The 24,943-nt window shown below is 39.6% G+C and overlaps 1 protein-coding gene and 1 long non-coding RNA gene across 5 annotated transcripts in view; one reads left to right on the forward strand and one right to left on the reverse strand.

Moving 5' to 3' along the window:
- Positions 1 to 5,334, reverse strand: part of RBM25 (RNA binding motif protein 25) — a 50,652-nt gene extending 45,318 nt beyond the window's left edge. For 3 of the 4 annotated variants that reach the window (XM_082383874.1, XM_082383877.1, XM_082383875.1), the window contains exon 1: positions 5,147 to 5,327. The gene's annotated coding sequence lies outside the window, so the exon portion shown is untranslated. Of the gene's footprint in view, positions 1 to 5,146 lie in introns of all 4 variants that reach the window. The other variant, XM_082383876.1, reaches the window with a different exon arrangement.
- Positions 5,335 to 11,408: 6,074 nt separating this feature from the next.
- On the forward strand, positions 11,409 to 19,965 carry LOC309626665. Its single transcript, XR_014243348.1, has 2 exons — positions 11,409 to 15,488; positions 15,865 to 19,965. It is a non-coding gene; the product is annotated as an uncharacterized lncRNA (long non-coding RNA).
- The last annotated feature ends 4,978 nt before the right edge of the window (positions 19,966 to 24,943 follow it).

Consider the following 24,943-nt stretch of genomic DNA (forward strand, 5'->3'; position numbering starts at 1 on the left):
GGGCCCTCTCTAGCTGCGGCAAGCGGGGGCCACTCTTCATCGTGGTGCGCGGGCCTCTCACCATCGCGGCCTCTCTTGTTGCAGAGCACAAACTCCAGACGCACAGGCTCAGTAGTTGTGGCTCACGGGCCCAGCCGCTCCGCGGCATGTGGGATCTTCCCAGACCAGGGCTCGAACCCGTGTCCCCTGCGTTAGCAGGCAGACTCTCAACCACTGTGCCACCAGGGAAGCCCCCAATAATCTTGTTTCAAATACTTTTTTGCCCAAAACAAAAACAAATATTCCACATGGAAGGGGACAGGAGTGTATATCTTTTTAAAACATCGAGGGTTACTGTCCTACTTACAGAGCTTTTATATTATCATTATAATACTCTATCTCAGCACTTTCTTAGGAGGGCAGTTGGTATTAATCCTGTTAAATAAATAATCAGTGAATGAATCAGTAAACAAATAAACTCTGAGAACCTCTTTAAATAAATTTATTAAGAAGCTACCATGTGCCAGGTACTATTCTAGCAATGACTCAGTACCTAGCCTCACAATGGTTACGAAGATTGGGCCATGAATTCATCTTTAGAATCACTTTTTCCCAAGTACTAAATACAAATACTACTTTTAAAAAGAAACCCTCTAGGTTCTTGGTATTTAAACTATTTTTCATGGTTTTCAAATGTATCATTCGTTCTGTTAAGAGTAACCAGATTATGTTTCAGTTTATGCTAATATACTCATTTCATTCACTCCAATTTTTCTATAAAGTATTTCCCTTTTATTTGGAACTGTTCAAAACTTGCTTATTTGTAGGCTAAACTTCAGAGGTGAAGGTAATCTTAATAAGATAACAGCCCCTCCTATGAAAATTCAGAAAACAAACATTTCTGATGATCTCTGATAAATATTAATATTCACTTTAAACATCCTAGAGACTTCCCTGCTGGCACAGTGGTTAAGAATCTGCCTGCCAATGCAGGGGACACGGGTTCGAGCCCTGGTCTGGGAAGATCCCACATGCCACAGAGCAACTAAGCCCGTGCACCACAACTACTGAAGCCCACGTGCCTAGAGCCTGTGCTCTGCAACGAAGAGAAAGCCCACGCGCAGCAATGAAGACCCAACACAGCCAAAAAAAATCCTAAAATGAGTATCAACCACTTAGTTCAACATAAAGTTTGGTATACTTTGATGCATGTGAAAATGAATGAGAATAAACTTTTATAATAAATGAAGCTTACCATTTTTGCCTATAGTTGATAAATTGTAATACTCACTTACAATAAATTATACAGATAGTCAAAGTTGGTAGGTACTTTGTAGAATGAACTAGGGGAGAGAGCTAGGGAGTGCTTTATTTTAAACATGGTGGTCAGGTCTCACCAAGAAGGTAACATCTGAAGACAGACTTGCAAGAGACTGAGGCAGGAAACTCTATTCTGGGGGGCAACAGCCTTCCCAGCAAAGGAAACAGCAAATACAAAGAGCCTGAGGTGGGAATGCAGTGTTTTGCAGGAGTAACATCACCAACAGTTGGAGCACAGTACTGGCGGCAAGCTGGAGATGGGAAGGGGGTTCAAAGAGTGTAATGCTTTGTAAGCCGCTGTAAAAGTACTGGTTTTTACTCTGAATGAGATGGAAAACATTTGAAAGGGTTTTGACTTGACTTATATTTTAACACTGTCACTGGCCACTATGTGAAACTAAGACTGGAGGAGAACAAGGGTAGAGAAGCAAGAGACTACTGCAATAATCCAGACAAAAGAGATGGCCTAGAACAGGTGGTAGCAGTGAAGTGGTAACAAGTTATTGGTTTCTGTATATACTTTGAATGTGGTCAATTGCTGAGGGATTGTGTGTGGGGCTTGAGATGCAGAGGTTATTTTATTAGCACTGACCTGACTTAAATAGCATTTAAAGAATAGTTGAATAGCAGTGTTTCACTTTTAGAAGGTTCAAAGCATTTTCACTTGCTAAGTATGAAACTTTATGGCCCAAAGTAACAAAAACAAGCCCCTATGTTGGACGTGTGCCCTATCTCTACTGTGACAGTGGTCATACAGGTTTATGTATTCATCAAAATTCACTGAAATTAAAATGGGTGCCTTTTACTGTATGTAAATTTTATCTCAATAAATTTGGTCCTCCCAAAAAAAACAAACTTCTAAAGAAGCTTTACCTCTACCCCTCAACATATGCATGCATTCTGCTTTTCTTTTTCACTTTTTTCTCTTTACTCTCTTAAACCACTCTTTTTCTGCACTCATGAGAATACTATTACTGCTTCTTTGCATTCCTCCATTACAGATTTATCCCGATAGACACAAAATATTTCACCAGGGATAGATTTACAGGCTAACCCCATCAGGACACTGTGTGCCAAGAAGCAACTGAACCAAAAGATTCTCCTCAGCAAACACTCATATACAACTTAATCATTTATTCAATAAAACATCCAGCTCCAATTATTTGCCAGGTTCTTTTCTAAGCATTATTTTTATTAGTTCTGAAAGAGCAAATTTTAAGTTATTATGTGTAGTTATACAGCCAGTCCAGTAACTCTACATTAAATATGAATGATTAGTGTAGCATGCACTGTTTCCTGCTCTGCTTATAGCCTTCAAGGTACAATGGACTGACATAACTGCCCCAGCCTAAGCAAAGCAAGCCTAACTATAGAGAGAGATTAGTGGTAGTCTAGAGCTGAGGTGGGAATAGGGAGTGACTTGCAAACAGAAAAGAGGGATCCTTTGGGGGTAATGGTTGCACAACTCTGCACATTTACTGAAAAACACTGAATTGTACATTTACAATGAGTGCATTTTACATGTTAATTATACCTTAATAAAAGGTAGCAATACGACTTCAGGGCAATTTCAGGCAAAACCCAGTTAAGACCGGTAGAGTATACTGTACCAATATTAATTTCCTGATTTTGATCACTGTAGTTAATTAAGAGAATGTAACTGTCTAAAAAATACACACTTAAGTATTCAGGGGTTAAGAGGGACACAACATCTGCAACTTACTAGCAAAAGATTTCAGAAGAAAACTATGGAGATAAAAAGGAGAGGAGGATAAAGCAAATTGGTAAAATGTTAACATCTGGGGAATCTAGATGAAAGATATCTCAGAATTCTTTGAAGTTCGAAATTACGTCAAAATAAAAAGTTAAAAAGCAATATCAATTTTGGTTAGTGGAAATATGTTCTTTTTATTTTCTGGAGCTTCAAAATCCAAAAAAAGTTAGGAAGAAAGCTATTCGAAAACTTTGAGGAATCAATCAAAATTCTCATGAACAGCAGTGGTAGAATCAGAAAAAAACTATCAAGAGATTAAAAAAAAAAACAGAATGTTTTTATAAGATGTTAAAAGATTCAATGTTTACTTTTGCTTCTATAGTATAAAAGTCAAAATGATTTTTCCCTAAATCATGTGTAAATGAAAAAGGTATATAGCTAACTTGCCTGTGGCCAAAAAGGAAAAAGGAAATTGGTAACCCAAAGAAGATGAATTATTTAATAAAAATAACAGGTAAGATATTAACCTACTTTTGTTTACAAAAGCTTTCAACATTATCTCACTTAACCTACCAAATTACCTAGCGTAGATGTATTTTTCTTCTTTTACAGATGAAGAAGCTAACTTGTCCAAAGGAACACAATAAATGGGTAGGGACTCCACAGTCCCCACTATCCTGAAATTACCAATCCAAAGGCTGTTTTCGCTTATCACAATGCCTCTTTCTAGTAATGACATACCAATGATTAACTCTGACTTTATTTACAGAAGTCTATCCAGAGTACACTGGAAGAAATGTTAGAGTCAGGGTTAGGGTCTTGTATTGATACTTCACTGAAAATTCTTAAATAACAAACACTATCAGTTAATGTGTACTAAACACTATGTTACTTGGGTATTGCACTAAGGATTTTACATATTTTTTTTCAATTAATTCCCAATTCCAAAAACCTATGAGGTGAATACAATTAATAATCCTCATTTTACAAGTGAAGAAAACCAAGGCTTTAAGAAAAATTAAATGAGAATAGCATAGTATCTACTTGAATCGTGAGGAACTGATGACCACTGAATGCCTTTCTAGGCCTCTGAACATTTTTGGAAATAATCTTGTAGAAATTAAAGCTCCTAAAACTATATAAGAACTGTTTATACACTACTGCCAACTACCCAATTCACAGCACTTTACACTATAGCAGTCTGGGGCAAAAGAAGTCCAATCTCCTCCCTCCTTTTGGTCGGCTCCACTCTGCCCAGTATCAAAATGGCTTTTCCATGGCAATATACAACCACATTACATAACTTCAAATATCTTCATACTCCTAGAACTATTTCGAAAAACGTATTTTAAAAGTAGTACTGAAGACCAAAGAAGCATGAGAACGAAGCAACATATTTTAACGTGCAGCTGGGTCCTCCCCTAGAATCAATGAAGATATAGTTTACTTTAACCTCCAGGGGAGGAAGGGGGCAAAGCCACACCACTCACCACAATCTTAGACAAGCAAACCAACCAGAAGGGTGCTAGAAAAGGTGGGCAGTAGCTAAATTCAAGTCGGGGGCGGGGGGAGGGAAGGCAGTTCACTCGGTGGCGGGCTTTAGACGACCGAAGAAGGGACAGAGAACAGTTGGTGGCCAGCCCCCCGCTAAAAAAAAGGGTGGGTGCTAGCCGGCTTCTAGGCAGAGCCTAGGGCAACTGTATCCTAGGCCCGGAATATCTACCACAGGGCTTCCGCAGGCTCAGGTTAGAAAGGGGCCTCAGGGAAGGGCTCCCCAGCGGCCGACCGAGCGTTTTGTAGCAAACGTGGAGCCCAGAATGGGCCGAGGCCTCTCTGTGGCGAGCCGTGGAAAGGAAAGGGAAAGTGGGCGACAATGCAAGGAGGAAGGCTCTGGCAGTAGGTCCGGCCTCCACAGGCTCCTACTGGGCCCACTCGTTTTCGAGGCCTTAAAGAAGTGGAGAAACCCAAGCCTCGTGCCCGTGCCCATCCCCTCCCCCACCCCCACCCCCACCCCCACCCCCCCTTATCCCCATCCCACCCCGGCCCTTTCGCAGGCTCCCCGGCTTTCCCTCCTCCCCCAGCCGAAGTACCCTGTCTCCCGGTTTCCACACGCGTTCAGAGGAGCGAACTCACCCGCCGCTGAGGAAACTGTATTGTCTTCGCGGCCTTCCGGGCTCCAGATTACGAGGGGGTTCCACCAGCTCGAGATTTCTGCGCGCCGCTACCCGGGAGACTAGTGCCGAAGCGCCTACTCTCACAGGCCGCAAACACATCCGCGCTGAGCGGGGAGCTTCTGGAGGTCTTCCTATTGCCCGGCGTGCACTGCGGCTGGGGGCGTGGAGAGGAGGATCATAGAGAAGAGCGTAAGTAGGTAATCGTCACTCTTGGCTCTGAATCACCACGCAGCGGCGAACAACCATAGAGAGGCGCGCCTAATGAGAGCTAGAAAGGCTCGAGCTGTATGTTACGACCCACCCTGCCATTTTTGATTGGAGCTGATTGAATCTTATGATTACGCGACGCCATCTTGAGGTCAAGGTTCCGGCCGGACACTGCGCGAGGGCTGTAAGAGGGTTTCCCACTTTTTGTAGTTTGTGTTTTGGGGCTCAGAACCTCGCTCTGAGGCTCTTTGAGGTTCGATGGGCTGATAAGTGGGCCTCACCCAGCACCTCAGAAGAAACCCCAAGTGCTAATCCTAGAAAACTTCTGTTAATACCAAGAGATAAGTGGCACAGGCTGCGGTTTTTATGAAGTGCGCACATACGTGCACAAACACAAAGCTTACGCGCGCTGGTAGGGCCAAAGAGGCGGCTAAAACATGTTTGAAGTTCCTAAAACGGCCTGTAAAAACACTTAACACAGCTTTCATTCTGTAATGTAAACGTGCTAAAAAGAATTTAACTTATTAGATTATTAGAAATAAACTAATCAGGAATGATTAAGTTATTCAGTTTATGGACTATATGGTCAGTATGTATTTACAGGCCTTTGTTTCCCAACTGCTTGCTTCTCAGAAGGCTTATCACTTATTCAGCATACAGTTATTGTCTCTCTGAGTGCCTGGTGCTGGGAGTATGGTAAATAGGAGGGAGACGTTATCTTTGTTCGGGAGAGCTGCAAACAGCGCAGAATAGATGACAAACTCTGACCACTGCATATAAAATTGAACATATCTGTATACTTCCTATCAGCTTTTCCTGTTTAATATTACTCTCTAACACTTTTCTTATTTATTTTATGGTTTGTCCGCACATACCCCACTAGAATGTAAACTTAAGGAGTGCGAGTATTGTGTTTTGTTCACTGCTGTGTATCTCCAGTGCCTAGAAGAATGCCTGATACATAGCAAGGGCTCAAAAAATATATGTTGAATGAAGGAAATGATTATACATGGGTACCAACAGAACATAAAATGCAGTGGGAGACTAATGTGAAACGCTAACAGTACCACCATTTGTAAAATTTACATCCATCTGTATTTCGGCTTGCTAGGTTTCTTACCATTAAGAAAGGTTAATAATACCTACTCCCCAGAGCTGTTGCAGGGGTTAAATTAGCTAATGCATGTGAAAATACTTTGTTCAGTAAAGCGCTAGTCAAATGCTAGTTACATTTTGCAAATAAAAAGAGTTTGTGCATTTTTTTTTACAACCACAAGCATAAACAGAAATCCTTTCAGGTTACTCTGTATCATAAAATAAAACCTTAGAGAGGGAAGTTGTCTCAAGCAACAGTTTGCTTTCCTGTAGTTGACATTTGTTGTTTACGTTGACCCAGCATCCATTCCCCAGCCTTTGGTAAAGGCACTCCAAATTTCTTAAAATACACCATCCTTCCACTACCCCAGATCTTTGTAGTTTGGATAGAAAGTCCCAACCTTAGCCAGAACCCTTAGGACATAGGGGTGGACTTATGACCCAATCAGAGGTGGTAATTTAGCCCTTGCATTGTATCGGGCACTATTTTAAGCATCATGCAAACATCAGCAACTTTAAACCTCACAGCCACCGAGGGAAGTAGGAGCTATTGTAATACAGATGAAAAAAAATTAAGTCTTGAAGAGGTTAAATAACTTGCCCAAGATTATAGGAATAGTAGGTAATTGAGGAACCAACCTAGTTACTGAGTCCATGCTCTCAGCCACTACACTATGTGCCTCATCCTATCAGGAATAATGTTTAAAGGGGAGAGGGGGAGGACTCCCTTTTTTCACTTAGCTTACATCTGGGAGGATTTAAACTTAGAACTAGTGGGGATAAAATGAAACCAGCACAGAAGAAAGCAGAGCTAAGAGAAGATGAGAGATTTTTGACAATATCATTTGAAACCATGGATTCAGCCATTCTTTAAGCCAGTTATGCTTCTAGGCTTCTTGGTACGTAAGCCAATAAATTCCTTTTCCTAAATCAGTTTGAATTGAGTGTTCTATCCCTTCCATGGAAAGAGTCCTAAATAATACATTTATATATCACTTGTAGAGCACAGGCCAAGCCATTCATTTGTAATGATCCTCATCCCCCTCCTGAGGAGTTTTTCTCATAGGCCCTTGCTGAGGAATGTGGCTGTAGATAATTAATTTGGATATTGCTAACTGCATTATGTACATTCTGGCCTTATTCCTACTGCTGTATCTGAGCCAACTGGTCAGCAAAATATCAGGTGACCTATGAGAAAAACATTCTTTAGCTGGACCAAGCAGATCCTCTCTATTTAAACTGAAAATATAGTGGAGTCAATGAATTGATAGCAAAGGAGAAATGCAGGGATTTCCCTGGCAGTCCAGTGGTTAAGACTCCACGCTTCCACTGCAGGAGGGGCGGGTTCAAACCCTGGTTGGGGAATTAAGATCCCGCATGCCAAAATAAATAAATAAAAGAGAAATGCAGTGATAGGTGAGAAAGTAGGTGAATTACGTCAAAAACAGGTCACTAGAATAGGCACGTTTGTGCCCTGGATTGAGAAGAGGAAATTATTGGAATTCTTATCAAGGCACCTGAGCTGTCATCAGAGCTGCTGGAGCTAAGGTGGTATCCTGATGAAGCTCTATTCTCCCAAAGGCCTACCCACGTAGCTTCCTGCATGATAGCCATCTGTTTGTCACATAGTTTCCGTATTACACATTGAGTTCCCTCAAGGAAGGGACCATGTGTTTATTCATTTTTAAATTGCCAAGCTAGATACGTAGATTTTAAAAAATCACAGCATATCTTTAAAATATAGGAAAATAGTTTTAAACAACCAGATAATCAGTTTTTCTCTACATCTCTGCCTAGAGCTCCAATTTAGGCTACTTTGTCATCAAGATCTAGACTTTATGTGAATTCAAACTGCTGTCACTTGGCATTATTAAAATATATATATAATTATAGAAGATAGAGATATCCTTGTGTTAGGTCTTCTAAAATTATCAAAAAACAATAACATTGGGTGGAAGAGGAAATGGGTATAAAAAAGGGCAGTCTTCTATATGAAATGATGAATTAGACTATACATTGGGATATAAAGAAGAGATAGTCAAGTAGCCTTGAAAAATGGAGGGTTTGTTAAAATGTAATGATAGAAATATGCAAAGTATTAGTAGCACCACTTAGGCTAGCCTAAGGATCTGGGGAAGTCAGGGAAGGCTTCTAGGGGGAAGTATTATCCTGAGCTATGTTTAACTAGGACTGCAGAGGGAGGACAAATAATAAGATATGAAAATTGTTACCATTTATTAGTAATCATAGAAATGCTAATACCATAGTGAGATATCATTTTAAAGTCATTTCATTGGTACAAAATAAGAAGTCTAATAATACAAGGATGTAGAATAACAGGAACACTTAGGGATTGCTGGTGGAAATGTATATTGATAGAACTATTTTAGTATAACCTAGAAAAATAAAGCATGTGCTTTGCCTAAGACCCAGCAGTTCCACTCTTAATTTTATAGAGAAACCTTTGCATATATGCACCAGAACACATGTTCAAGAATGTCCATGGCACCATTGTTCATAAAGGAAAAAAATAATGGAAAGTACTCAAATGTCTGACAGGAGAATATACATATTTTCAAAAATTCACATAATGAGCATTTTATAAAAATAGAATGAATAAACTACAGTTACACACATGATGTGTTGAGTAAAAAAAGTCATAAGTCTGTATATTGTATGATACCATTACTATCAAAATTTAAAAATGGTATATGTAAGAACCTGGGACTTCCCTGGTGGTCCAATGGTTAAGAATCCGTGCTTCCACTGCGGGAGACACGAGTTCGATCCCTGGTTAGGGAACTAAGATCCCACATGCCACGTGGCACGGCCAAAAATTAAAAAAAAAAAAAAAAAAAAGATACAAAAAGGGCTTCCCTGGTAGTGCGGTGGTTAAGAATCCACCTGCCAATGCAGGGGACACGGGTTTGAGCCCTGGTCCGGGAATATCCCACATGCCTCAGAGCAACTAAGCACATGCACCACAACTGCTGAGCCCACGTGCCACAACTACTGAAGCCTGCACGCCTAGGGTCCATGCTCCGCAACAAGAGAAGCCCCTGCTCACCGCAACTAGAGAACGCCTGCATGCAGCAACGAAGACCCAGCGCAGCCAAAAATAAATAAATAAAATAAAAAATTTTAAAAATGGTATAAGTAAGAATCTATTGTTTAAAAAAACTTGGTAAAACTATACTTTAAAAAAAATTAATGAAAAATTCAGGGTAGTGGTTACCTCTTGGAATTACTATTTCCCTTTTGGAGAGAGCAAAGGTGGAGATTGGAAAAGAACATATAGGTAGCCTCAATGTTTTGTTCTGTTTGTTTTTTTTCTTTTGTTATACATTTATTTATTTATTTACTTATTTTTGGCTATGTTGGGTCTTCGTTGCTGCGCACGGGCTTTCTCTAATTCTCGCGAACGGGGGCTACTCTTTGTTGCGGTGCGCGGGCTTCTCATTGTGGTGGCTTCTCTTGTTGCGGAGCACGGGCTCTAGGCACGCGGGCTTCAGTAGTTTCAGCACACAGCCTCAGTAGTTGTGGCTCGCGGGCTCTAGAGCACAGGCTCAGTAATTGTGGCACACGGGCTTAGTTGCTCCGCGGCATGTGGGATCTTTCCGGACCAGGACTTGAACCCATGTCCCCAGCACTGGCAGGCAGATTCTCAACCACTGCACCACCAGGGAAGCCCAGAAATCTGCCTTTAAAACTGCTGCATTGTATTCCATAATACGGTTGTGTCATAAAGTCTGGACTAGAAAGTTTTCAAAAACAAGGAACAAACAACTCACTCAACCTGGCTTAGCCAGTAAGGAAATGTACTGGCCCATTCAGCAGAAAGACTAGCTAGGCTGCCCTTCAGGGCTAAGTGATCCAGAACCTCAGTAATTTTATCAAGAATGAGGTTCTTCCTGTCTTTATTTTTTCCTACCTCTCTGCTCTACCATCTACAATGGGGGCCTTGTTCTAAGGCTAGCTCCCCTCATGGTCATACATGGCTACTTTGAGCCCACGTGCTTTTTAATTTAGGAGAAAGTATAAGTGGATTTCAGAAGTTCTTTTTTTTTTATTTTATTGAATTATAGTTGATTTACAATGTTTTGTTAATTTCTGCTGTACAGCAAAGTGATTCAGTTATACATATATATATATTTTTTCGTATTCTTTTCCATTATGGTTTGTCACAGGATATTGCATATAGTCCCCTGTGCTATGCAATAGGACCTTGTTGTTTATTCATTCTATGTATAATAGTTTGCACCTGCTAATCCCAAACTCCCAATCCTTCCCTCCCCCACCCCCACCCCCCTTGGCAACCACAGTCTGGTCTCTGTGTCTGTGAGTCTGTTTCTGTTTCATAGATATGGTCATTAGCATCATATTTTAGATTCCACTTATAAGTGATGTCATATGGTATTTGTCTTTCTCTTTATGATTTTTTTAAAAATTTATTTTTGGCTGTGTTGAGTCTTTGTTGCCGGGGGATTCTCATTGTGGTGGCTTCTCTTGTCGCAGAGCACGGGCTCTAGGTGAGTGAGCTTCAGTAGTTGTGCCACACAGGCTCAGTAGTTGTGGCTCGTGGGTTCTAGAGCACAGGCTCAGTAGTTGTGGCGCAGGGGCTTAGTTGCTCCGTGGCATGTGGGATCTTCCCGGACCAGGGCTCAAACCCGTGTCCCCTGCATTGGCAGGTGGATTCTTAACCACTGCGCCACCAGGGAAGTACTCTCTTTCTGATTTACTTCGCTTAGTATGATAGTCTCTAGGTCCATCCATGTTGCTGCAAATGGCATTATTTCATTCCTTTTTATGGCTGAGTAATATTTCCATGTTTTATATATATATATATAACATATATATATATGTTATATATATATATCTATATCTATATCTATATATCTATATCTATATGTATATATAGATATATATATCACATCGTCTATCCATTCATCTGTCAATGGACATTTAGGTTGTTTCCATGTCTTGGCTATTGTAAATAGAGCTGCTATGAACATATGAACATAGGGGTGCATGTATCTTTTCAAATTATAGTTTTGTCTGGGTATATGCCCAGGAGTGGGATTGCTGGATCATATGGCAACTCTATTTTTAGTTTTTTAAAGAACCTCCATACTGTTCTCCATAGTAGCTGTATCAATTTACATTCCCACCAACAGTGCAAGGGAGTTCCCTTTTCTCCACACCCTCTCCAACATTTATTATTTGTAGACTTTTTAATGATGGCCATTCTGACTGGTGTGAGGAGGTACCTCATTGTGGTTTTGATTTGCATTTCTCTAATAATTAATGATGTTGAGCAGCTTTTCATGTGTTTCTTGGCCATCTGTATGTCTTCTTTGGAGAAATGTCTATTTAGGTCTTCTGCCCATTTTTTGATTGGGTTATTTGTTTTTTTGTTATTGAATTGTATGAGCTGTTTGTATATTTTGGAAATTAAGCCCTTGTCGGTCACATCGTTTGCAAATGTTTTCTCCCAGTTCATAGGTTGTCTTTTCATTTTGTTTATGGTCAGAATTTCTTCCAGAAGGTCAAGAGAGAACTTTCTAGAAGCCCCAGGAACCTGAAATGAATCACATCCTAAACTAAGTTTCTTGTTCTTGCCTAAAATAATAATTGGCAAGATAGATGTAAATACCCTTAGAAAATCAAGCCTATCCCTTGACATAAGAGTGAGGTTGGCTTTCTCTGAAATCTAAGGTCTGTGCTGGGGAAATGTGGATATTTGAACAAAATTAGAATTATGTTAGAAAAGAGAAGGAGGGAAATGGATACTGAGAAGGCAACCATAGTCTACTATACAGTTTTTTTTAAAATCATTTATTTATGAACATTTGTTTACAATTTGTATGCATTTAAACAGTCCTGCAATTACCATCTTTATACATGTTTCCTTCAAAATATGTGTCCATAATTCTCTAGGACTGATACCTAGGAGTGGAAAGGAAAGGTGGAAGGGTATGCTAATTTCTAAATTTGAATAGATACTACCAAGTAGTTCTTCAAAGGGGCTATACCAATTACTTTTCTACAAATAGTTTAAACTTAAATACACATGTATACATATACATATATATACACACGGCTCTAATGGGAGACAATGACATTTAATTTAGTTTAACTTACATTTCCCTGACTTCCCCTAGTGAAGGTATCTTATCCTACAACTGTTTTCTCAACCTGTTCCCTACCAATTCAATGAAACTATGCCTACTTTTTTGCTAAGTCCAATGGACATTTCTTAGTCTTTTTTTTTTTGGCCTTGCGGTATGGCATGTAGGATCCTATTTCTCCGACCAGGGATGGAACCCACGCCCCCTGCATTGGAAGCACAGAGTCTAAACCACTGGACCACCAGGGAGGTCCTAGCCTTTATCTTATTTTACTCCTCTAGTATTTAACACCTCTGACCACTACCTTTTTTTTTTTTTTTTTTTGACCGCGCCACACAGCTTGTGAGATCTCAGCTCTCTGACCAGAGATTGAAGGCAGACCAAGGCAGTAAAAGCGCCAAATCCTAACCACTAGGTCACCAGGGAACTCCCTGACCACTACCTTTGACAAATCCTTTTTCCTTGGTTTCCATGTCCCAGACTCTTCCTCCTAGCACACTGCTTCCTCCTTCTCAATCTGCTTTGGAGGGTCCTCTTCTTATTCTCGTATCTTAAAATGTTGATCCTCCTCAGTGTCCTGTTGCAGGCATTCCTCTCTTCTTACGCTACGTGATTCCACAGCCGACTCATCTACTCTTAGGGCTTCAACAATAAATCTACATATATAGATCTATTCCCAGATCTGTATCTGTAGCCTAGATCACATAAATTCCCTTCTCTTACTGGCCAGCTACCTACTGAGTATCTCCATTAGGATATTTCCTGGGCACCTCAAACCCAACTTAGGCAACACTACACTCATTATTGTCTTCTCTGTTGTTTTGTTTTGTTTTTTTTTAAAAGTAGAATTCACATAAAATTCACAATTTTAAACATTCTTAGGTCTACAATTCAGTGGCGTTTAGTGTATTCACAGTGTTGTACAACAATCACCACTAATTCCAGAACATTTTCATACCCCCAAATAAAACACTGTACATTGAGCAGTCACTCACTATTACCTGCTCCCCACAGCCCCTGGCAACCACTAATCGGCTTTTTGTTTCTATGGATTTGCCTATTCTGAGCACTTCCTATAAACAGAAATATAGAATATGATTTGCGCTTGGCTTCTTTCACTCAACATGTTGTGAAGTTTCATCCATTTAAACCATGTGACAGTACTTCATTCCTTTTTATGGCTGAATAACATGCTGTTGTATGGATATGCCAGATTTTATTTATCCATTTATCAGTTGATGGACATTTGAATTGTTTCCACTGTGAATAATGGTACTATATACATTTGTGTACAAATTTTGTTTGAACATATATTTTCCATTCTCTTGGATACATCTCTGAGAGTGGAAATGTGGGATTATATGGTAGATTTATGTTTAACATTTTAAGGAAATATCAAACTGTTTTCCGCAGCAGCTACACCATTTTACATCCCCACCAGCAAAGTTTGAGGATTCCAATTGCCAGTACTTGTTTTTCTCTGGGGTTTTTCCCTAATTATACCTGTCCTAGTGGATGTGAAGTGGTATCTCATTGGGTTTTGATTTGCACTTCTCTAATGAGCATCTGTCCCTGTGCTTGTTGGCCATATGTATATCTTATTTGGAGAAACATCTATTTACATCCTTTGCCCTTTTTAAATTGGGTTATTGACTTTTTTACTTTATTTATTTATTTATTTATTTTTGGCTGCATTGGGTCTTCGTTGCTGTACGCATGCTTTCTTTAGTTGTGTCGAGTGCGGGCTGCTCTTCACTGCGGTGCACAGGCTTCTCACTGAGGTGGCTTCTCTTGTTGCGGAGCTCACAGGCTCTAGGTGTGTGGGCTTCAGTAGTTGTGGCACGCAGGCTCAGTAACTGTGGCTCACGGGCCTTAGAGCGCAGGCTCAGTAGTTGTGGCGCACGGGCTTAGTTGCTCCGCGGCATGTGGGATCCTCCCAGACCAGGGCTTGAACCTGTGTCCCCTGCATTGGCAGGCAGGTTCTTAACCACTGTGCCACCAGGGAAGCCCCCTATTTGACTTTTTATTATTAAGTTTTAAGAATTCTTTATGTATTCTGAATATTAGACTCATCAGATATATGATTTGCAAATTTTTTTTCCATTCTGTGAGTTGTCTTTTCACTTTCTTTACAGCATCCTTTGATGCACAAAATTTTAAATTTTGATGAAGTCCAATTTACCTTTTGTTTGTTTGTTTGTTTGTGCTTTTGGTGTCATATTTAAGAAACTGTTGCCAAATCTAAGGTGTCTTAGTGTGTTCAGGCTTCTATAGTGAAATACCACAGACTGGGTAGCTTTATGAACAGCAGAAATTTACTGCCCACAATTCTGGAGGATAGAAGTCAACATCAGGGTATGAGCATGGCCAGGTGAGAGCACTCCTCCTAGTTGCAGACTTATGTCCTCACATGGCAGAAGGGGGCTAGAAAGCTGTGTGGGATCTGTTCTATAAGAGCACGAATCCCATTCATGAGGGCTCCACCCTCATGACCTAATCACCTCCTAAAGGCCCCACCTATCAATATCCTATTAATATCATCACCTTTGGGGATTAAGATATCACCACGTGAATTTTGGGGGAACATAAACATTCAGACCTTAGCACAAATTCATGTGGATTTATACCTGTATTTTTACTTTTTTTTTGGCCACACAGTAGGCCTTGTGATATCTTAGTTCCCCAATCAGGGATTGAACCCAGTCCCATTGCAGTGCAAGCGCCAAGTCCTCACCACCGGACTGCCAGGAAATTCCTATTATACTTATATTTTTAATAAAAGTTTTGTTGTTGTAGCTTTTACATTTAAGTCTTGGATTCATTTGAGTTAACTTTTGTATATGTTGTAATATAGGGGTCCAAATTCCCTAGGTCTATTCTTTTTTTTTTTTTTTTTTTTTAAATACTGAGTATACTTCCCTGTGCTCTCAGTTTACTTTTTTTTTTTTTTTTAAGTATTTATTTATTTATTTATTTATTTATGGCTGTGTTGGGTCTTCGTTTCTGTGCGAGGGCTTTCTCTAGTTGCGGCAAGCAGGGGCCACTCTTCATCTCGGTGTGCGGGCCTCTCACTATCGTGGCCTCTCTTGTTGCGGAGCACAGGCTCCAGACGCGCAGGCTCAGTAATTGTGGCTCACGGGCCCAGCTGCTCCGCGGCACGTGGGATCTTCCCAGACCAGGGCTCGACCCCGTGTCCCCTGCATTGGCAGGCAGATTCTCAACCACTGCGCCACCAGGGAAGCCCTAGGTCTATTCTTTTGCATGTGGATATCCAATTATCCCAGCACCACTTGTTGAAAGACTATTCTTTCCTCCATTGAATAGTCCTGGAACCCTTGTAGAAAATCAATTGACAGTAGATGGGTGGGTTTAATTATAGACTCTCAATTATATTCCTTTGATCTATATTTCTATCCTTATACCAGTACCACACTGCTTTGATCATTGTATCTTTGTAATAAGTTTTGAAGTCAGGAGTGTGAGTACTCCAGCTTTGTTCTTTTTAGGACTTTCAAGACTGCTACTCGGGGTTCCTTGCAATTCCACATGAATTTTAAGATCAGCTGTCCACTTCTACAGAAAAAAGTGTTTGGAATTTTGATAGAAATTTCTTTGAATCTGTAGATCAATCTGGGGAGTATTGCCATCATAACAATATTAAGTCTTTCAATCCATGAACACAGGATATCTTTCCACTTACTCATGTCTTTAATTTTTTTTTAATTTTTATTTATTTTTTGGCTGTGTTGAGTCTTCATTGCTGCGCGCGGGCTTTCTCTATTTGCGGTGAGCAGGGGCTATTCTTCGTTGCGGTGCACGGGCTTCTCACTGTGGTAGCTTCTCTTGTTCTGGAGCACAGGCTCTAAAGTGTGCAGGCTTCAGTAGATGCAGCGCATGGGCTCAGTAGTTGTGGCATGCGGACTCTAGAGTGCAGGCTCAGTGGTTGTGGCACACAGACTTAATTGCTCCATGGCACGTGGGATCCTGGACCAGGGATTGAACCCGTGTCCCCTGCATTGGCAGGCAGATTCTTAACCACTGCACCACCAGGGAAGTCCCATGTCTTCTTTAATTTCTTTCAATAACATTTTGTTGTTTTCACTGTATAAGTCTTGCATCTCCGTGGATAACTTTATTCCAAGGTAGTTTATTCTTTTTGATGCTATTGTAAGTGGAATTATTTTCTCCTGAGACCATAAAACTCCTGGAAGAAAACATAGCTGGTAAACTACTTGACATCAGTCTTGGCAATGATGTTTTGGATCTGACACCAAAAACAAAGGCAACAAAAGCAAAAATAAACAAGTAGGACTTCATGAAGCTAAAAGGTTTCTGCACAGCAAAAGAAACCATCCATGAAATTAAAAGGTAACCTACTGAATGGGAGAAAATATTTGCAAATCATATATCTGATAAGGGATTAATATCCAAAATACATAAAGAACTCATACAACTCAATAACAACAACAAAAACAGATATAATTCAAAAATGCATAGACTATCTGAATAGACATTTTTCCAAAGAAGACCCTACAGATGGCCAACAGGTACATGAAAATACGCTCATCACTAATCATCAGGGAAATGCAAATCAAAACCACCTCACCATCACCTCACACCTGTTAGAATAGCTATTATCAAAAAGATGAGGGATAACAAATGTTAGTGAGGATGTGGAGAAAAGGGAGCCCTTGTGCACTGTTGGTGGGACTGTAAATAGGTGCAGCCACTATGGAAAACAGTATGGAGTTTCCAAAAAAATTAAAAGTAGAACTACCATAGGATCCAGCAATTCCACTTCTGAGTATTTATCGGAAGAAAATGAAAACACTAATTCAAAAAGATATATGCACCCCCATGTTCACTGCAGCATTATTTACAATAGCCAAAATATGGAAACAACCTAAATGTTCATCGATGGATGAATGGATAAAAAATATGTGAAATACATAAATAATGGTATATTGTTCAGCCATAAAAATAATGAAATTTTGCCACTTGTGACAACATGGATGGACCTTGAAGGCACTATGCTAGGTGAAATAAATCAGACAGAGAAAGATGAACACTGTATGCTCCCACTTTTGTGTGGAATCTAAAAAACAAAAGAAAACAGAACCAAGCTCCAAGATACAGAGAATGGATTGGTGGCTCCAGAGGTGGAGATTGGGGGGTGGGCAAAATGGGTGAAGGGGGTCCAAAGTACAAACTTTTAGTTATAAAATAAATAAATCATGGGGATGTAATGTATTGAATACAACATTGTGACTATAGTAAATAATACTGTATTGCATATTTGAAAGCTTAAAGTAAATCTTAAACTTTTTCACTATAAGAAAAAAAATTGGGGGAATTCCCTGTAGGTCCAGCGGTTAGGACTCTGCGCTTTCACTGTCGAGGTCTCAGGTTCGATCCCTAGTTGACTGGGGAACTAAGATCCCACAAGCTGCGTGGTGTAGCCAAAAATAAATACATAAATAAAAAGAAAGAAAAATTTGTAACTATATATGGTGATAGATATTAACTAGACTTATTGTGGTGATTATTTTACAATGTATACACATATCCAATCATTATGTTGTACACCTGAAACTAATATAATGTTATATGCCAATTATGCCTAAATTTTAAAAAATGAGTTGGGAAGTGTTCCTTCTTCTATCCTCTGGAAGAATTTGTGTAGAATTGGTATTGTTTCTTCCTTAAGTGTTTGGTAGAATTCAGTAGCAAAGCCATCTGGTCTTGGAATTGTCCTTGTGACTAAATTTTAGTTTAGTTTTAAACTAAAATTCATCTTAATAGATAAAGGGTTATTCCAGTTATGTTTTTCCTTGAGTCATGTTTGGCAGTTTGTGTCCTTTAAGGAATTGGCCATTTCTTGTAAGTAGTTGAATTTATAATAACATAAAGTTATTAATAATATTTCTTTATTATTCTTTTACTATATTAGGATTTGTAGTGATTTTCGTTTCCATTTCTGTAACAGTATTTGTGTCTTTTCTCTCTTTTTGGGGTAAGTCTAGATATAAATTTATCAATTTTTAAAAATCTTGTCAAAGAACCATCTTTTGGATTATTTTCTCTATTGTTTTCTATGTCATCGTTTCTGCTCTGATCTTAATTATTTTCTTCTCTCTGTTTATTTTAGATTTAACTTGCTCTTGTTCTCTAGTTCCATAAGATGATAGCCTAAATAATTGCTCTGAGACCTTTATTCTTTTCTGAGACAAGCATTATATCCTACAAATTTCTCTCTAAGCATTGTCTGTATTTGTTGTGTTTTCATTTTCTTTCAGCCCAGAATACTTTCTAATTTCCCTTGTGGCTTCTTTGACCAAAGTGTTGTTTAGAAGTGTATTGTTTAATTTCCAAATATTTAGGGATTTTCCAGTTATATTTCAGATACAGATTTCTAGCTAATTCCATTGTGGTTAGAGAAAACACTTTATATGATTTCAATACTTTTAAATTTACTGAGATTTATTTTAATGCCTAACATGATCTATCTTGATGAATGGCCTGTGTGCACTTGAAAAGAAGGTATATTTTTCTGTCGTTGGGAATGCCAAGTTGGTTGATAATGTTGTTCAAGTCTTCCCTATTCTTACTGATTTCTTTCCTACTTGTATTAATTACTGTCAGGAGTATAGAAATCTCCAACTCTATTTGTGGATTTGTCTATTCCTCCTTCCAGTTCTTTCAATTTTTACTTTATGTATTTTGAAGTTCTGTTATTAGGTGAATGCATATGTCCTCTTGATGAAATGTCTCTTTCTAAACCTGATAATATTTCTTATTCTAAAATTTTCTTTGTCTGATATTAATGTGGCCATTGCAGATTTGTTTTGATTAATGTTTTCATAATATAACTTTTTCAATCCTTTTACTCTATGTCTTTACCCTTCAAGTGTGTTTCTTGTAGATGGCATACAGTTGGACCTTGCTTTTTTTATCCAGTTGGACAATTTTTGCCTTTTCACTGCAGTGTTTAAACCATTTACACTTAATGTGATTTTCTTCATGGCTGGGTTTACATATGCCATCTTGCTATTTGTTTTCTACTTGTTCTGTATGTCCTTTACTCCTTTTCCCATCTTATCTTATTTTGGATTGAGTACATTTTATTATTCAATTTTCTTGCTAACATTGGCTTATCTGCTATACATCTTGTTTTGTTTTTTAGTTGATCTGGGGTTCACAATATATATGGCTAACTTATCATAGTCTAACTTCAAAAAATGTAATACCATTTATATAGAATTTACCACTGCATACTTCCATCTTCTCTCCCATCCTTTGTACTATTATTTTCCTACATTTTACTTTATAAACTATGTTATAAACTCCATGATACATTGTTATTGTTTTTATTATAAACAATTATCTTTTAAAAATATTTTAACAATGGGAAAAATATTTTTATATTTATCCATATATTTGACAATTCCATCATTCTTCATTATTTTGTATCTATCTAAATTTCCCTCTAGTATCATATCCTTTTGCCTGAATAATGTTCTTTATCATTTCTTGTAGTGCAGGTCTGCTTATTATGAATTCTCTGTGATTACTTTTGTCTGAAAAAGTCTTTATTTTGCCTTCATTTATAAAAAACGTTTACTAGTAAGGAATCCTAGATTGACAGGTTTTTTTTCATTCATTACTTTTAAGATGTTGCTACACTGTTCCCTGGCTTACATGATTTTTGATGAGAAGTCTGCTATCATTATTTTTTCCCCTCTCTGTTATATATCTTTTTTTCTCTTGGGCCATTTTCAAGATTTTCTCTTTATCACTCATTTTCAGCAATTTGATTATAAGGACCTTGCTGTGGTTTTCTTCATGTCTTTTCTGCTTGGGGTTCACTGAACTTCCATCTGTGGGTTTATAGGTTTCATCAAATTTGGAAAACTTTTGGCCATTTATTTCTTGAAATATTTTTCTGTCCTTTCTCTTTTTTTTTTATTATAAATTTATTTATTTATGGCTGTGTTGGGCCTTCGTTTCTGTGCGAGGGCTTTCTCTAGTTGCGGCAAGTGGGGGCCACTCTTCATCGTGGTGCGCAGGCCTCTCACTATTGCGGCCTCTCTTGTTGTGGAGCACAGGCTCCAGACGCGCAGGCTCAGTAATTGTGGCTCACGGGCCTAGTTGCTCCGTGGCATGTGGGATCCTCCCAGACCAGGGCCTGAACCTGTGTCCCCTGCATTGGCAGGCAGATTCTCAACCACTGCGCCACCAGGGAAGCCCCTGTCCTTTCTCTTGCTCTCCTTTCCTTTTGTGACTTTAATTACACATATACTAGATTGGTTGATATTGTTCCACAGATTGCTGATGCTCTGTTCATTTTTTTTTCCAGCCATTTTTCTTCCAGTGTCTCATATTCAGTACCTTCTATGGCTATGTTTTCCACCCTCTGTGGTGTTTAATCTGTTGTTAATCCTATACAGTATATCTTTCATTTGAGATAGTGTATTTTTTTTTAATTAATTAATTTTTTTGGGCTGTGTTGGGTCTTCATTGCTGCGCGCGAGCTTTCTCTAGTTGTGGCGAGCAGGGGCTCCTCTTTGTTGCGGTGCGCAGGCTTCTCATTGCAGTGGCTTGTCTTTATTGTGGAGCTCGGCTCTAGGCATGTGGGCTTCAGTAGCTGTGACACACGGGCTTAGTAGTTGTGACCTGTGGGCTCTAGAGCACAGGCTCAGTAGTTGTGGTTCATGGGCTTAGCAGCTCTGCGGCATGTGGGATCTTCCTGGACCAGGGATCGAACCCATGTCCCCTGTATTGGCGGGCAGATTATTAACTACTGCGCCACGAGGGAAGTCCTCTAGTACCTTTTTAACAGAGAAAAAAGTTTTAATTTGTTAACATCTAATTTTATCAATTTTCTCTTTTATGAATTGTGCTTTTGCTATCATGTCTAAGAACTCTTCACCTAGCCTAGATCTTGAAATTTTTCTCATATGTTTTCTTCTTAAAGTTTTATAGTTTTGCATTTTACTTTTAAATCTATGATCAGTTTTGAATGAATTTTTGTATAAGGTATGAGGTTCAGGTTGAGGTTATTTTTTGCTAATTTTTTGTCCAGTTACTCCAGCACCATCCTTCCTCTAGGATAGAGGAAAGACTTATCCTTCCTGTAAATGAATTGCTTTTGCAACTTTGTCAAACATTAGTTGAGTGCATTTCTCAAAGTTGAGAAATAGAGAAGGAAACAAGGTCCTGAGCATGCTATTTGACTCCAAGATTGAGATTTGCCAGAAATTATAATCACCAGATTGTTCAGTTATGTGAGCCAGTACATTTCTTTTCTTGATTAAGGCAGTTCGATTTGCAATTTCTGCCTTAACTACTGTAAGGAAAATATAGCTCATAGGTCAGTGGACTCAATCATAATATGATGAAATATATTATCATATTTAAAAACTACCAACCAGAGTAGAGTAAGTAATCCATTTAAGTATAGAAAAAGCAAAGTCCTCTTAGTAAAATATAGGATTGCCTCTTTTGGACACTTGTTATTTTGCAGTCCAACATCCCACCTCCTTTCCTATTTGTAGGTAGTCTCCCACTATATCATGCCTCCTACTCCAGAACTCAAGAGAAAAGATCCTCCCTCTCTCCACTTTCCTTACATCCAGGCCACAAATATGTGATCCAAGTAGATTTCCTGCCTAGGATTTTGAAGCTTGAGAGATATATAAAGATGCAGACACAGTTAAGAAATTATTCACAGCAGCACTGCTGTATTAGTTTTCTGTGGCTGCTGTAACAAATAACCACAAATTTATTGGCTAAAACAACATAGATTTATTATCTTACAGTTTTACATGTCAGAAGTCAGATATAGGTATCACTGGGCTGAAATCGAGTTGTTGGCAGGACTGTGTTCCTTTCCGAGGCTGTAGGGGATAATCTGTTTCCTTACCTTTTCTAACTCTGAGAGGCTCCCAGCATTCCTTGGCTCATGGTACCCTTTCTCCATTTTCAAAGTCAGCAACTCTGACTCCTTCTGTCATCACATCTGTCTTTGACCACAGCTGGGAAAGGTTCTCTGCTCTGTGATTAAATTGGGCCCCCCTGGATAATGCAAGCTAATCTTCCTATCTCAAGGTCCTTAACCTTATGGGATGAACATAAACACACTACTATATATAAGATAGATAACCAACAAGGACCTGCTGTATAGCACAGGGAACTCTACTCAATATTCTGTGATAACCTATAGGAGAATAGAATGTAAAAAATAATGAACATACGCATATGTATAACTGAATCACTTTGCTGTGCACCTGAAACTAACACAACATTGTAAATCAACTATACTCCAATAAAATTAAAATATTAAAAAAAAAGAAACAGGACCTCCACAGCGGTCCAGTGGTTAAGACTCCACGCCGCCACTGCAGGGGGCGCGGGTTTGATCCCCGGTCGGGGAACTAAGATCCCATATGCCGCACAGTATGGCCAAAAAAACAAAAACAAAAAAATATAAACCATATATACACATACATATACATACACACACACACACACACACACACACACACATATATATACATAAAGAAACAAACAAACAAAAACTCTGAAGCAGGTGCAGCCGCCAAAGAATGAGCAGCGACCTGCCGGCCTCTTCTTCCCGCTCCTGACGATGACAGTGGCAATCCTTTCCCCAGAGCTCCAGTTCCCTTACCCCGCCAGTCCTCACCCTAGTCCAAGGTGCTGTACGTGGCGGGGCCCCAGAAGTGCCCAGTTTTGAGTGACTGATGAAAAGAACTAACAAAGCCTGGGGCAGTGGCTCCACCTGCTGAGGTCTGGGGCCGGGCATCCCTCCCTGAAATGAGGGCTACTGGTCTCTGACGAGATGAACACAGAAATCGAAAGGAAGCATCTAGAAACTTTTATAGCAATTTGGCAGAGTCATTTTATTTCCTTTGAATCTAATAATAATTTTTTTAATTGAAAAAAAAAGGTCCTCAATCTTAGTCACATATGCAAAGTCCCTTTTGCCATGTAGTGTAACGTGTATACAGGTTGTCGGGGTCTGGATGTGGACATATTTGGAAGACTATTATTCTGCCTACCACAGTTGCCATCACTGAGAACGCAGTGGTGGCAGTAGCATAGAATGTACTGGAAAACATCTTCGGGGAGATGGTGCTAAAGATGGTGTCCCACCTTGACCTCCTATGGTGAGAATTTGGTTGTAATTCCACCTAACTGCCTCCCTTGACTAGTTTTTGAGCCAGGTTTCCCAAACTTCTCAACAATTCTAAGATACCTTATATAGCCTTCCAATAAAATAACTTCTTAATTACACAGAGTGAATTTCCAAGCTCTGTCTTAGTGGATAGCCATGTAATGTCAAGTAGAAAGGTAACTTTATTTATTTTTTTATATTTTTATTTATTTTTGGTTGCGTTGGGTCTTCGTTGCTGCGCGCGGGCTTTCTCTAGTTGCGGCGAGCGGGGGCAACTCTTTGTTGCGGTGCAGGGGCTTCTCATTGCGGTGGCTTCTCTTGTTGCGGAGCATGGGCTCTAGGCACGTGGCCTTCAGTAGTTGTGGCTCACAGGCTCAATAGTTGTGGCTTGCGGGCTCCAGAGCACAGGCTCAGTGGTTGTGGCGCACGGGCTTAGTCACTCCATGGCATGTGGGATCTTCCCGGACCAGGGCTCGAACCCGTGTCTCCTGCACTGACAGGCAGATTCTTAACCACTGCACCACCAGGGAAGTCCAGAAAGGTAACTTTAGAGGAATTCAATTATTCTGGTTCCATGGGTAGAGACTATCTCTAACAGGAGGTCTATACATGTTAGCCTTTTATCATAAATATTCAATTGATTTGAATACTTCCCTCTTGTTCTGATTCTATACTCACCAAGCACTTTTTCAATAGGTTTCTCCTCTAGGACTATTATCAGAGGAACAAATGTGCTGTGTTAATTTTGAGCATTCCAGTCTGCATAATAGTAATATGTCATTGTAAACTATTGGCTTGGCATCCTCAGCCTGGTAAACTTAGTGTGTGTCTACCGCTAAGAGATGGATCCATCTAGGTGGGTGATAAAATCAAGTTTCTGTGTCTGCAAGGCCGAAGGGTGGATCTGGGCTCTGACAAACTTACCAAGGAAATGAATGCCATCCCTTAGCACCATTTGGGAAACAGACAGCTTAATCCACACAGGATACCTGGATGTAGCCACACAATTTAGGAGTGTGTATTTTAATAGCTGAAGACCAGTGGTGTGTGTGTGTGTGTGTGTGTGTGTGTGTGTGTGTGTTTGTACTGAGGACTCCTTTTATGGGGGAAGTTGAAGGGGACAAACCTGAAA

This window comes from Balaenoptera borealis, assembly GCF_965194805.1.
Source record: "Balaenoptera borealis genome assembly, chromosome: 3".
Lineage (NCBI taxonomy): Eukaryota > Metazoa > Chordata > Mammalia > Artiodactyla > Balaenopteridae > Balaenoptera > Balaenoptera borealis.